The 15,562-nt window shown below is 41.4% G+C and overlaps 1 long non-coding RNA gene across 1 annotated transcript in view; it reads left to right on the top strand.

Annotated features, from left to right (window-relative positions):
• Window positions 1-3,412: 3,412 nt before the first annotated feature.
• Window positions 3,413-15,562, top strand: part of LOC136991131 (uncharacterized) — a 79,063-nt gene continuing 66,913 nt past the window's right edge. Inside the window, exon 1 of the long non-coding RNA XR_010883168.1 lies at window positions 3,413-3,758. This is a non-coding gene — a long non-coding RNA (uncharacterized lncRNA). The remainder of the gene's footprint in view (window positions 3,759-15,562) is intronic.

The raw sequence follows: 15,562 nt of genomic DNA on the forward strand, positions 1-15,562 counted from the left end.
GGTGGCGGTTGCGGCCGCCCGTTGCGGCGGTTGGGGCCGCGCGGCCGGTCCTGCGCGGGGTCGCGCCTCGCTGCGGTGACGCCCGAGGTGGTCGGCGGCTTCCCCCGCACACGCGGGGGGCGGGTTTGGTGCTGGTTTAGGTGCCCCGCGGCGCCCCGCGGCTGTCGTGGTTTTGTCGGATCCCCATGTTCAGGATCCCCATGCCCTTTGTGCGGGCGAAGTGTGTTACCGCTGATGCAGCGTTTGATAAACATTTTCCTTAACGGGTACACAAACCGGTGAGGTGTCCTCTGTACGTGCATTTTCTGGTGGCTAAAATAAAGTGAGCGAGGTTCCTTAAAGGATTTCGGTGTCTGTCTGAGGCGCTAACCAGGCCTGGTTAGTGGCTGCGTCCCACCCGACCTCCAGCCTCCCTGGGGAAACCTCCCAGCGCCTCGGCCTGTTTCTCCGCTGGTGGCAACGCTTGCAATTCTGAGAGTTATTTGGCCACCCAGAAGAGGTTGTTCTCCGTCTGCTTTAGTTACATAAAGCAAAGCAAATCTGAGATTCCCCGGCACTATCTTTTAGGCTTGTTCAGACTTTCTGATGAGAACATACACCTTGCTTTAACCCCTGGATAGCTCAGAAGTAGTGGGGACAGTTTTTCTCCATTTCCCTTCATGAAGAAATAGTCTTGGATCCAAGATGCAAACCGTCAGGGCACTGCACGAGCCAGGGGCTCCCCAGGGCCAGGGGGGCCAGCTGGGCCTGGCTGCCAGGGCCTGTCCCCCTGCCCCAAGCCCTGGGGGGCAGCTGGGGCAGCGGGGGTCCCAGGTGAGGCTGGGCAGGGCCAGCGAGGCCTGTTAGGGCTCTGGCACAAACTGGAAAAGTCCCAGTTCTGACTAGAAACTACGCTAAGGCTAAATTCACTGTATGTCTGGGAATGAGTTTGTTTGATAGGGCAAGTATTACTTATGGCATCTTTATTTCTGTTTCTCGATTTCTGGTTTTGAAGGGCCCTTGCCAGTGCTCAGGTACTCAAAGCTAAAAATCCCAGTTCCAGACTAATTCTCTGAAGGACAGCGTGTTTACCTGGAAACACGGTTTGGAATGAAAATCGGAATGAGAATCTGAATTATAATCAGGTCAGCTCTGCTGCAGTAGTGCTGTGCCCTTCAGCATGCCTCCTCCTTCTTCTTTATGTGTCTGACACTGCCTTGTCATGGTTCACTTAGCTTCTACATCTCCAAACATAACGGTCTTCTAAACTCTAATTTCTATTTCCTTGTTGCTTCACTTACCCTTTAGCATTCATTTTTTTCTCAAGACTGTTTTACCTGGGACCCTTTCCTTTCTTTTTTTGTTAACTGCTTTTTTAGCATTATTTTTAGTGAACCCTCTTTCTAACTTCCTGCCATCTTTGCAGAAGTTCCACAAAAGTCTGTTGTTCTTCCCTGCTTATTAGATGACTTTCAATGTTCTCATGGTCTCTCAGCAATTTGTGCTGAAGACTCTGAAATTTAGCTGCTCAGTCTACATATTTTTTTCTCTTTACCCATTTCCTCCTCCTTTTTTTCTGATCACTGTGTGCCTTTCCACTTTTTTAAACTATAAATATGGCAAAAAGTAAGATCCTCAACTTTTTCCCCAGCCAGTGATAACGCTGTCACTTGGTCAGCGACAGTGAATATTTTGTCTGGCCTGGTACAGGATGGTTGAAGCTACCCACAAATAAGTCACTGGTTCATTGTATGGGAGAAAGAGAGTTGTGAGGAGGAAAAAACTGAAGTGTGCAAAAGGAGAGGAAAGAGTTCATAAGCTTTGGTTCGCCCAGAGATCAGCTTTTTCACTTTTATAACTTCAGATGCAGGTACTAATTCACCTTCTCGCCTACCTATCTTGTAATGAGAAACCCAGCAAAAAGGGAATTATGGTATAGGAGATGGTTATTTGCCAATATTTGTAAGGGTAAAGAGAGAAGAATTTTGCAGAGAGGAGTAACATTGGCCGTGATGTGCTATGCTAATTTTGCCTTCTTCATAGAATCAGCAAGTGGCTTGGGGAGAAAGTAAAATGTAAGATTGTTCCAGTTTAGGGCAGTAGAAGCCCTAAGAGATAAGATCCTGTGTGGCAGAAGAGCTAAAGTCTAGCCACAGAGGTGAAACCTATGGGAATAGGTGACAAATTGTCGAGCCTCTGTGAAAAGACCAGACACCGCCCCCCCCCCCCGAGGGGTTTGCAGGAAAAACATGAATACCTTGAAAAAGTTTTCCAAGGAAGTCTTTCGATAAAGGTGTAGTGGCAGCTCCAGTGGGCCAGGTTCCCTCTTTACAGGTCCCCAACTAGTGGCTGCATGGAACTGTTTACATCCATGCACTGGATGCTGAGAATGCTTGGCTTTAGATCTGTTATAATAAAATTACAGCCCGTTGTATCAGGTATCTGGTATCTGTGGTATCTGTGTTATCCTTTACCCATGGTCAGAATCAACTCTATGATCTCCCATATCACTGAATTTTTTAACTTTAGGACCTGTTTTTTTTTTTTTTTGCCTTTACTTTTTCCTTTCCATGGCTACTGGTTTATTCTTTTCACTAAGACTAACAAAAAGTACCCAGAACTGAATTATTCTCTTGGCTGGTAGCTATCCTTGAGCTGCAGTGTTGCTGAATTACCTGAAGAACAGTCGATCCTTTCCGTAAGTTAAAACATGGAATCCGTTACAGTGTGTTCTGCTCTCTTCCTCCCTGCAGGGTGTTTTTCTTTCTTACTTGCCTCAGGGTCTTTTCTCTTTCCTGGAATTACGTCTCTCTTGCAGAAAACACTTGTTTATTTTGTAATAAGGAAACTGTTTCCTTATTTGAACCTGATAGCTTACTACAGGCATCTAAACCCATTATTTCTGCCTTTGTCAGCACTCTAAAAAAATTAGCATTTCTTTAATTTTTACTGATTACTGCATAAAGACTTGTATTTGGTTAATATTGTTTCCTTCCTTCCCATTCCTTTGCCTGTCTTTATGTAATGTGAATATTAAATCTTTCGGGACAGGGAACACTGTTTTGAAAAGAGTCTGCAAAGTGCTGCGTTAAGTTATGATGTTAAGTAATATTGTAATGCTAAAAATGTCTTAGTATCATTATTGTTGTTTCTATTTGAGTAGGTGTATGTGCGTATAAATAGGGGTGTGTGTGTGTGTGCATATGTATATATATGTATGTAGGTATGTATGTGTATATATATATGCCTCCTATAATTGTTAGAGAATATCGGACTGAAGCTGTCTAGAATTAATTGCTTAGCATAACTTGCTTAGCATTAGTAGCTAAATTTGCTGAAGCCTTAGGCCTCAGGCTGTGAACTTTTACTTAGATAAGTAAAAGGGGGCCCCAGAGCCGGTTCAAGCTGGAGAGATAAAGTTGCACGGACGGCAGGAGTAGCCAACCTTGAAGATAAGAAGTAGCCTGCCTAGAGACAATGAAGGGGCCCAGTGAAGAAGGGGAAGACCCCAGACCTAACTATTACTATTGGTCCAAACTATCGCTTAAGGGGTGGGGAATTTAGATTGTAAGTGTATAATTGCCCAGGGATTTCTTTGTTCGGGGTCCCTCTTCAGAGGCACCCAGCTCGAGCTGTAATTACCGCACGTGTATCATTAAATTTTATTTCTCTCCAATCTGACTTCGAACTTCTGCCTCAGCAGGAACCTAGGGTCGGACCCTGTTATGGAGGCTGGCGAGCCTGATTTTCCATAACATAATGATCTCTGTGATTTAGAGGTAAGTGTACCCTAAAGTGCTATTAGTTCCACTCCCAGCTGTTCCTAGGGTCTGGGAGAACTCAGCAAAGTATTCTCTCTTAGGTATTGACCTGATGCAGATAGGGAGGGGGTACAGCTACAAACGAAGAAGAGCAAGGATTTGGCTAGCGTAAAGTATAAAGCCTCTCCATTTCTGGCAGTTCAGGCATTTCACTCTTGCATTTCCTATGCAGATAAAATCGTGCTGAAGCCACAGGCATGCTCAGCTATGCGAGGAATACCAGGAATAAAATTCTCCACTGAGAACTCCAGTAGCTTTTTTTATGTAGAGAATGGCTTCCTCTGTTGCACTGCATGTGAAATATTGTCTGTAAAATTGATCAGAAATGAAGTAGAGAACCTGGCCTCCTGCTCTGACATTAGTAAACACTGATGCTAATCTTTCAAGAAATTAGGGAAGAAATTGCACAGACCAAATATGCTGGTATCACAGACAATGATTTTGTTGGTTCTGTTAATGTCTGTGTGCACATGTGTGTGTTTATACATATATTTGTGTTTATATGCATGTGTATATATATAACTGGTTGATCAACTGATCGACTGCTCTCTAAGAGCTCATCTCATGCATTATTTGTATAAGATCAACTGTGAATGAGGAACAGCTGGTTATGTGTGGATCATGCTGTGTAAAACTGATATTGAGGAGGAAGGAAGGCATTTTGAGGAAGTAGCTGAGATGCTGAATTTTCCATTCACTGAAGGCATCTGCCCTCTATTACTCAGTTCTCTTGTTGCACCCAGTATAGGGTTACATAAAATAATCTGCAGAGTTCACAGTGATTCACCTGTTACAATGAATCAAATTTAATTTACAGTAAAAGTATTCCCTAGGATTAAATGTGCCACTCCTAACCCCTGAAATATATGATTGTTTAAAGAGTGTGAAGTTTTAAAACTAGATTCGAAACTAATAAGAAATGCAAAGCTAGCAAAGATGTCACTGTTGTTCATTTGTTCAATTGTGGGCAGAGAGGGATGTTTGCTCTTTCATTAGGACAATGATTATAACATCTCCTTTTTTATTTTAGCACTTTATGTCTGAACTTGAAGCAGGTACTTTAACATACGACATCTGGGTTAAAAGTTGGATTTTAACACTGGCAAAATAAGTGCCTATTCTTTTCAATTGTCATTTTGCAGTGCATTTTTTGTTTGCAGAGCTGTCTGGAAGGAAAACAGCATCAATATAAAGCAGCGGAAGATCAGGCAGTCACTGGTTGCATAGGCCAAAGCTTCTGGAGATTGTTCAGAGGCCATAAGCGTTCTAAGCATATCACAATAATCACAATAATGCCTGGGACATGACAAAAAGATCATCCTGTTGCTCTCTTGAGCGACTCTGGTATCTAGAAAGCAAAAGAATTGCCAGTTATGGGCAGCTTTGTGGATGCAATCACCACTGGAGAAATGAAGAAGTAGGCACAGCAGTCTTACTGCATGTCTTAGGCAGTAAGCACAGAAGTCTTATGCATGGCAGTCTCCATGCTATGCTACATAAAATGGTAGTTCCCAATCTTTTTGGAATAACAGACCTCCTTTCCTATGGATCCTCAGCCTCATTACACTCATCAGCTTTTTATCATGCAGGATGATCCTGTGTACATATCATACCACAGGGACAAGCAGTGGCATGCAAGCAATTCAAACTATCATTTCCAGACAGCTCAACAAGCTGATTTCTATTCCAAAGTTATGTATTGGCATGTCAGGTTTTTTTTCCTGGTTATGAAGGAAATTCTTAATGTATATGTAGGTCTTGTCTGACTTGATCGAATTTCTGTTGATAGCTTTCTCTACTTGCACATTCTGAAACATCCTGTTTTCTGTTGTTATGCACCATGTTGACCTTTCTGACTGTATCATCATTACTGGGGAGTTTCAGGTGGCAAAATAATTCCTATGGTAGTTGGCTACTGACAGCTTTGTGGGTCAAACTGCCCCATTACAAAGGGAGAACAAAGGACAGGAATGACGTGCTCTTATTTTTTCTGTGAATTCATGAGATGCTCATTTTGTTTCTCGCATCCAATTGAGATATCCTCAACTTTTCCATATCCTCTGTTATTTCATTTCCAGTCCTTATATCCTATTACTCTCCTTACACTAAGGAACTAAAATAAGCCTCCCACTGCTGATACCTCTATACAGGCAGGGTTTCATTGAGTATAGAAATGTTGGGAACTAATCAAAACTAGTAAAAAGTGCTGTGAGCCTGTCTTCCACCTGCTGGACTTAGCATCAGTATTAGTACTGGTGCATCTGATTTAGTGGTTGTCTTAGGGAGATTATTGTCCTACAAATGCCAGGTGTAGACACCTTTGTGTAACTTTCCATGCTAATTTACTTCTCACACAAGTCTATTTGTATTAAATTTTATTTCTGTTTTTTTTTGCTATCTTTATTCTGTTCTGAGCTCAACTGCGCAGACTGTTCTGAAATTTTAATGGAGCCAAAACTAAGAGAGACTGTCCCTTTATAAAAAAAGTTGAGTAGAACCCTGTAAAAGCTTTTTGCATCTTTACATTTTGTAATTTGGGATCAGAAAGTAATAAAAAAAAACATGCAAGATTTTGGGAAGTAATTTTTAAATCTTTCCTGACTAAAGAAATTGGAATGTGATCTTTTGTGGCCTGAAGGTGATGCTGTTTCTCTAGGAAAAAGTATTGGAAAAGATACATTGAAGAGGAGTACTTTGGAAGTCTTACAGAAAGTGCTTGCACTAAAATTAAATATGCAACTATTTATGTTCTTGCACTTTGTGTTAATAAGTTTCTACAGATGTGATTCACGAACACTTTGGAAGACTCAGACTTCTCTTAGAGGAATTCAAATGTACTTTACTAAACCTTCCAGCATATTATGGGTTGTCTACCAACACACTAAAAATCGGAACAATTTCAATTAATTTTTTAATTATTCATGCATATCTTTAACAGTCTTCTTGGGCTGGTCATATGGAATCATACCCTTCAACCTGCTATCAGATTTGCTGGTGGGAGAGATGTGTGGTTTCTGTAAAAGTCCCCAGAAAAGATATTTAAGCTTATTCATTTTGAAAGATCTCACTATGCAAAACACAGAGACAGACTGGGTTGCCGGTATTATTTTTCAGTTTTTGCCACATCTACATTTTGATTCAAATTCTCATACGGGGCAAACTTCTGAATTTTGACCGAACCCCGTTACCCTTCACAGGCATATTCCCCTTTTTCTAGGCTTGTCAAACCAGTAAAACCCATTTTCTCTTCACTGAGCAATCTTTTGTTTCTGGAAAGATTGTTTAAGAACCCATTCCCAGTCTTAGATGTCTCCAGGATGTGGCCTGTCACCTTTAGGTGTCACCTGACAAATCCTGTGTCTCAGATTGCAGGTCAGTTATTCCTGATGGGGGGAGAACTTGCCTCATCCTCAACATAGACCAGTGGGGAAAGGTGTCACCTACTGCCTTTGGTGGCAGGGCCTGATATTCCTGAGGTAGGGACAAGCACAATCCTTGGTTATTTTTGCAGAGGGAGGAAAGGTAGGGCTCTAGGGTACGTTAGGCAGTGGGTGCAAGATCTTTTTTTCCACATAGGCATGTGTGGTGGGCCTGCACTGTTCAACATATTCAGAAATGACCCGGAAAAGCGAGTGGGCAGACAAGGATTACTGCTAATATGAAATTATTCAGGATAGAAACATTTTGCAACACTTCCTAGCTCTCACTAGACTGCTGGATAGATTAAAATGACAGATGAAGTTAGATGTTAAGATATCACTATACTCTTGACCCATTTTTATATTCTTCCTATGTCTCTGCTGCTAGCTGCTGTTTGAGACAGGACACAGGTATAGCTGAATTTTAGGTATGGTATGGTCTGACTGAGTTTATGTCCTTATGGCTGCAGAATCCAGAGGAAGTGGGTAGACTCTGACTGCAGAACATCCAAGCCACGTGTGCATAGGGATAACAGTGTTTTGTGACTGCAGGCTATCCCAGTGCCAGCTCATAGAGGTTCACTCTGGAGTTTCAGGTACTGTGAAAGCTCCAGACTCCGTGTGAACCTAAAAGGCAGAAGAGCTCCAAGAATGTGGTTGAATTTCTACATGCCACTGCCATATAGAATAAATAAAACCCATAGGCATGTAAAGGTGTGTGAAACTCATGTTATCCAGACCTGACGGGTTTTCAACTGCACAAGCAGAGATTCTCTTTCATGTTTACCAGAAATGAGTTGTCCATTAGATCTTTTCCTTTCCTAAGCCTCTATACCTGTGCTGTGTATGTCCTGGATATATAGGTTCTACTTTCTCTGTCTTACATGCCTTGCATTGCATCCTACTCGTGTCTTGCATTGTAGTGTGAGTCATTTAGGTAATGAGCTCTTTTGGTAAAGATAGTTTTCATTGGACATATGCATATAAAGGGCAACTGCTGCAGAGCTCTGACTGGGATTTCTAGACACTTTTGTAACAGAAATAACAAATACTACCTCTCAAAACTGTTTATTCTAGAGAACCTGATAACTTTTCTCTGAAAACTGCTGCCTTACATAACCTTGATCATTTACTCAGGGGATATGCAGGTGCCAGACTGAATCCTTGCGTACCATGATCTGCAAAATTTAATTTGATCTCTACATGGTTTATTATGTAGAGAATCAAAACTGGGAACATGATGTTCTACTTCCCTCCTTGGACTAGGGAGCTGTAGAAGAGGGCTGGTGACTCCCTGTTGTCTAGTAAACGCTTTTCATCTCAGAACCTGTCCTCTACTCTTTGTTTGGAAGAAAAAGGACAACTAAAGTTTGGAAGCTCTTTCTCAGTTTTATAGGGAGTTCTGTATGCTCTCTAAAACATTGCTCCTGTTTGAACACTGAGGACTGAATACAATTTTCATTTCTAGTTGGATAGTCAGTATTGGCAGCTTCCATATAGGCTGTGTTAGGAGAAGTTTGGTTAAGTTTCTGTGTGACTTTTTATGATAGATAGGAAAGTAATACTGGACAGTACTTTCCCATGCACCCCTTCTTTGGTTACAGGCTTCTGCTGTATTATATCAAAGAAGAGGAGACCCTATATGCTGGAATTGGGATAGAAGCCAGCAGGGAAGTTTAAACCTTGGAAAAATTTCAGAGTTGCCACTTTTTCCTACGTGTAATGACAGAGGACATATTACTGCATATTTGCACAACTTATTCACTGTAAGTGTGTTGTATAGAATAAATCCAAGTCTACTTTTACTACTACTGGTACTAAGTGGGTGAAGACAGTTTTTGTACAAACAAGTTAAAATATGAAATCTTTTCCAGGCAACTACATTTCTGTGCTTTGGATACAGCTGTTTGCAAGCCAGATGCACAGATCAGTACTTCACATCCATTCTTTTTTGGTGGTTGCAACTGTAATTTAAAATTGTGTTGATGTTTTGTTAGGTGATTGCATACAAGATTTTCTATCCTATTAATTAAATACTTGCTCCTGGGCATGAGGCAGTTATGATACAAATAAAGAAGTCTTAAGCGAAAAAAAAGAGGACATTTACTGAAATTTTTCTTGCGTATAGAATTTCCACTATAATGATTACTTCCAGCAACTAAACAGAGTACTGTATCATCACATAACAGCACTGAATGTAATGACAACAGCCATGGGAACCTTTATACTAAGCCGCAGTGGAACCTCCATTTCTAGCTCGGGCATAAGCCGTGGATGGAATTGTTGTACAGTTTAAATATAAATTATATGTAAAAATATAAATTTCAAAGCATACTAATTGGAAAATAGATTGCTGAGAATTAATTTGCCTGGCTAATATTACTAACAAAATGCCATCTTTATTAAAACGATTGTGCTAGCCTTTGATGCCTTGGTATGTCACATAACTGAGTCAGGATCTGATCTGGTATTGCTCTGACAATGAATATGGTACGTGGCCCATAGTCTTCACTGCCTGTAGTACAATGACTTAAGCAATATAGGTATGACTTGTTAAGGCAAGTTCTGCACAAATTCATGCCACCTCAGTGAAGTCAATTAACCTAGTAGGGTGTAACTGGTGCAGAATTTGGTCCCTGGTGATTTATATTCATTAAAAACTTGAAGTGCTTTGCTGAATAAATAGCACTGAGGTAGAAGACTAACAAATGCTTTCAGGTCTGCTGAACTGTTAGAAATGGTTTGATTTTTCCAAAATATTCAGTTTAGGAAGAGTTTTAATCAATCCACTGAATAGCACCTGGTAGGTGTAGAGAGCTGCAGAAACTGCACAGTCCTGGAGCATATGATAACATATTATCCCCCGTGTGGGAGCACTAGTTACACAGTTTTCTCAGATAAATATAAACATAGGAACATGTAATAAGTGTTACTCAAAGCACAGCATGCATCAGCTGGGATTTCACTGTCTGCAGGTTTTAAATTCAGTGGTGTCCCCAAGGACTAATCAATATTGATGGCAATTATTCTTAGTCCACATAGCAAATGAAATGAACATTTATCTTCTTCCTCTTTTGCTTTGTCTCTTGCCTAAGATGTGATATAGAAATATCAAAACAATGAAAAGATTGTGTTGGAACTGCAGCAGGCTGACAGAGTAGTTACATTTATTCTGTATCAGGTGTTGTTGAATAACTGTCTCTGTTTCCTCAGCCGTTAGAGAGAAGGATAATGTGTAGAGCTCTCCTCTGTGCAAAATGATGAAAAATTCCTACAACCTTGATTTAAGGAACATGTTAAGACTATTATCACAGGATTTTTATTTCTGTTTTCCCTTTTGTAACCTTTAGCCTCTGGAAAGCTGGGAATTTAGATCCCTGGGAAGTTTTTCTCAGTATCTGATAGGCACTATATCTGATAGGAAATTTGTGCACACCACAGTACACTTGCCAAATAGAGGTGATGAAACTTAGATGTTACTGTAGCCCTGCAAGCATTTACATATATCCTTGGTTTTACTTGTACGAATTGGCTCAGTGAATTAAATGAGATTATTAATCTCTACAGAAGTATGTGCGAGTAAAGAACCTTAAAATGAAAGGATGTTAAATCTTCCATTGCCCAGTAATGGGATTTTCCATTTAATCAGCATATACAAACTGTCAGGATCTGGATGTTTTGTTTGCAAATGACTGGCCTCCATGCTAGCCTGGTGCAAAGACTTCCCCTCTCCCCCAGTTTTTGACCTACTCCTTTTAAGTTTTGATTCGGATAAGAATTCATTTTTGCCTCATGAAAGTGTTTGAGTAGACAGGAAAAGAGAAAGTGAATGGAGCTAGAAATTACACAGCTAGTGAAGGGCTCCAGGCCCCCCATGCAAAATGTGGTGGACCTGGGAAGTAGGTTTCACAGAGGTGGGTAGAGATTTCTGTTTCTGTAGGCATCCCACTGCTGAGAGTGTAACTCCTGTGGTCTCAGAGATTGAGCCCCACTGTTCTGAGGTTTTCCCTCCCTTGATGCTTTCCTTCTTGTAAATAATCACTTAATGGCAAGTCAGAGCCTAGGAAAATCATTGTTAATATTATAATAACGTAATTTGCGGCTCAGCTGGCAGTAAGCAACTGCAGACTATGTTTCTACATGTGATGATAATTTTTGGCTCACCGTGAAGATACATTTCTGTTAGCTCTGTAACAGGAAGCCCAGAAAACAGCAGAGTTAAAATAGGAGCTGGAGCAGAAGTGTGACACTGGAGAGTCCCAATACAGAGATGAGGTTAGTTGATGTGACAACTCAGCAGTTTCTCTCACTTGCAAATCCAGTGCAGCCTCAGTTTAGTAAACAGCAGTGAACTTAAAATCCTGAGTAGTCGGATTTAAATTGTATCCTGGCCTGTGTCTGACTGAGTGGATGCTCTTGGAAAACTGCAGGATTTGGTTCTGTGGCATTCCTGAACTGCAGGGATGGAGGGAAGAGCTGCAGAGGAGTTCATTTCCCCTCCAGTGCTGCCTGCTCCAGAGGTTTTGGCAGGAAGGCGGTGGGCAATGTTTTTTGCTGCAGCTGGATAGTCCTTCCTTTCACAGAAATGTGAGTCCTTTTCCAGCATTTTAAGATGTGTAAACTCCCATGCTTGTGGAGAACAGTACAAGTACCCTCTCAGCAAGACTCGAGAGTGTGTATCCATTTCACTTGCATGTTTTTTTGCCAGTGCAAGCACTTTCCTGAATATGGTAAACAGAATTTTGCCCCACTTCACCAACAAAAACACAGATTTGTCTGGCCATTGGGCACTCAGTGGTCACAACAGTATGGAGAGATACCTAGGAATTTGATTTTTCTTTATTTTTTGGCAAATTACAGGACCAGGTGCTACAGCCATTGTGTGTAATATGAACAGTGTTCAGTCTGATTCTTTAGTAGTAGTGATCTTTATCTTTGGAAAATAATGTGTAGTTTTGCCAGAAAACGACAATTGAAAACACTTGTAAAGCTCCATTTACAATTTGGAACAACTTGTAATAAAGGAACCGGGTTTGTAGTGGGGATATGTTGTTAATTATCATTAGACCTCTGCTTTTGATTAATGCTGCTAATTAGTTTCTGTCCTTGGCTTTTTCCAATTAAGGAGTAGATGCCTTGATGCTAAACACCTGGGCAGATTATCTAATTAGATGAAAAAATTACCTCTTCGTAGGTAATTATTTTAACTTTCAGCAGTTGTTTTGCACTAAACAGAGGTAGTTGTTCTGTCTCTTTGAATGACTGCACAGGAAATTACAAAATACGAGAAAAACATTGCAGACTGAGCAGAGTGGTGGGTGTAAGCCATTTCCTGTCAAAAATTGTCACAACTTGTGCATGTGAGAAGTGATCTCTATCACTCTTCTGGTAGACACAGGGCTCAAAAAGGAGGAAACAAAGCTAAATAAAAAGCAAGGGCAGGAAATATAAGACCCTACAGTTCAGATCCTAAAACCAGGGTGGGGCCAAACTTGCATCACTTTCAGAAGAAGTTGGCACCTGAATATGTTTAAGGGCCTGATATGGTGTGGCTGATATAGGTATTTGGAAACTTTGTACTTTCCTTTGTTTGGGGGCTGGAATAAACAGCCCCTCATACAAGCCCAGGAACACCTCAGGATAAGAAAAAGAGGGTCAGCCTTGGGGAACCAGCCTGCTGTCCCTCAGCTGCACCTCTCCCTGGCCTCCTTCATGAAGTAGCTGCCCAAATCCACCCGAGCTTGACATCTGCCTGAGAGACCCAACAAAAGTGACTGCTGTGTCGGGTGGATCTGGTTGGTTCTTCTTTGGCCACAGCAGACCCTTTACGTGGCTCTGTGCTCCCTTGCTCTCCCTTGTGGGATGGGTTATATGCAATTCCTGTTACTCTTGCTTGCTGGCATGATTTGCCGTGCTGCACTCTCCAAAATCTCGCTGTGGATGGTTACAGTTCTCCCTTTCTCAGGGAACAGGTGACCTCTTTACTTGTGGGCTTTACTGAGAACTGAAACCAGCTGGTAAACTCCATCTATTGCTTCCCGGCTTTGAATACTGAAAGCTTTACAAGCACAGGACTCTCGGAGCAGAGGACATAAGACACATTTTGAGGATCCTGGTGGGGACTGAGCCTGTGCAATACAGATGATGTGTAACACAAGGGCATCCCACAGCCTGCATCTCCAGGCAAGCATCTACCCCACTGCGTAGAAACAATAAGGGACAGTTTCAGACCCAGAGCGCTTTATGCTTTTTATCTAACCTGACAAAACAGGGGCTACCACATCTGAATAAAGGGAGCATGGCTTGTGCATATTCCAGGCTTCTAAAGGGAAAAAAAAAAGAAAAAGCTGTAACTAAGTTTTGCGGGTGTTGGTGAGGACAGGGAGGGGACTCACAGATGTCAAGAAGGGATGTATGGGGATGTGGAGAGAGAACTGTGGCGCAAGGGGATGGGGAGAGATTGAGGAGACTCTGAAGATCATTAATGCTGGCATGTTACATTTCAGTGACTGAAGGGCTGACTGATATCTGCAGGAGGGAAGGCAGAGGCATTTTAGTGTTTTCTGTGGTGACGTTTTTGCTGTGTGGTTTCTAAAGCAGAAAAAACAGGGTGGGCAACGATGGTAAGATAAGTGATGAGCCCAAAGTGGTGTCTTATTGCTCAGAGCCATGACATCATCTTTGACATCTTTGTCTCGGGGTAAGGTGCTTCTACAACTGTGTCAGGAGTGCAAGATGGAGGAATTGTATTCCTTTGCCAGTACATGACATACAAACCTGTGTCACATGGATCACAGTTGGTCACTCTTTGGACTGGCTTTATCTTTTGTGGCTGATGAGTTGCAGTTGCCATTGCTGGTTCTGGTTTTTGCAGTGTCAAAGTGATCCCCTGCGGGGGTCAATGTGAGGATCCTTTTTGAACTAGCTCTCTTGGGCCTGTTTTGTATAGGGGAGATCTTAGAGGGCACTCAGGTCCTAGTGGCAGTCAATGGGAGTCAGGCACCTTACTGTCTCAAACATCTTTGAAAATCTCCCCTTCTGTTCCTCCTTTCTCTTCTGGAATAAGTGACGGGGGGCTATGTAAGCCTCAGTGACAATGCTTTGTTGCTTCCTTACAAGGTAAAGTGGTAACTGCTTCACAGAGACAAGGTAGTAATTCTCCAGCCAGAGACTTTTGCCAAAATAATAGCATCCGTCCGCTGTGCAGAGACAAGTGATAGGTAGCTGCAGAGTTACAGGGGTGCTCCTGTGCAGCTCGCCACAGACACCCCCTCGGGCAATGCAGCTCCAGGGTGTAGACGGGCTGCAGAGCTAACTGGCACTTCCCCAGCTATGAGGCAATTGTTTAGCGAACAAAAGAAACAAGGATTTCTTAATTCTAAAAAGAAACAACAAACAAGAAGCCTGTTGGGCTTTTTTTTGGATTGATGGCCTGGGAGAAGCAGATGTATATCAAATCTTTGCTTGACTGAAGGTACATAAGAAGCTAGCAGGAACTAATGGTGCATTTAGACCTTTAGCAAGACAACCCTTAATTGTGGTCTTTCTTTATATAATCCACTGAGCTATTGGGAACATCTGTAAAGTTGCAACATGCAGGGAGCTGCAGGGGAGTGCTATACAATTAAATGTTGATTTGCATACAGTATTTGTTCAAAAGCAACATTTTTTGAACCAATTAGAATTATAAAGCATTCACATTAAGTTAAATACGGTATATTTAATTGAGAGCAGTCGAAAGATTGCAGAAACATATTTTTTGCTGATTTGACAATATAAATTTGAATGGCAAAAGTGGCAATTTCTTCAAAGCACTTTGAATTCCTTGTATGGAAGCCACTATAAAAGTGCAAAGTATTATCATGCTAATAATGTATTGTAGTGGAATGTCATGATTCTGCATATAAAATCAGAAAACTATCATTTTCCTTGTTTGCATAAACAACTCGCTTTACACTGCTAAATAATGGATGGAAATCCAGAGAGGATTAAAATAAATGAAGGAACAGATCACTTTCAAAGGCTAAAGCTTTACAGCTCCTGGCATTAAAAAAGAATGAACTAACCACATTTGTTAAACTCTAAGAGAAAACTTAATATCCATTTGCTTTGAAAATAAATTTTTCCCTAATCTACATTTACGCTTGCAAACATGGTGCCACATCCCACAAAGTAGTCAGTCCTCATAATCCCTTTGTAAAGTTGTACAAATTATCCTTGTTTTACAGTTGATAAAAACATACAGAAGTTGTAAAGGGATTCCCAGAAGTTTGAGAGACTGCTAATGTGGTTATCTGAGATTTCCTAGATTTTGTATAGTAATGGTTAGCCCAATGTCCTGTC

Source organism: Apteryx mantelli, chromosome 1 (genome assembly GCF_036417845.1).
Source record: "Apteryx mantelli isolate bAptMan1 chromosome 1, bAptMan1.hap1, whole genome shotgun sequence".
Lineage (NCBI taxonomy): Eukaryota > Metazoa > Chordata > Aves > Apterygiformes > Apterygidae > Apteryx > Apteryx mantelli.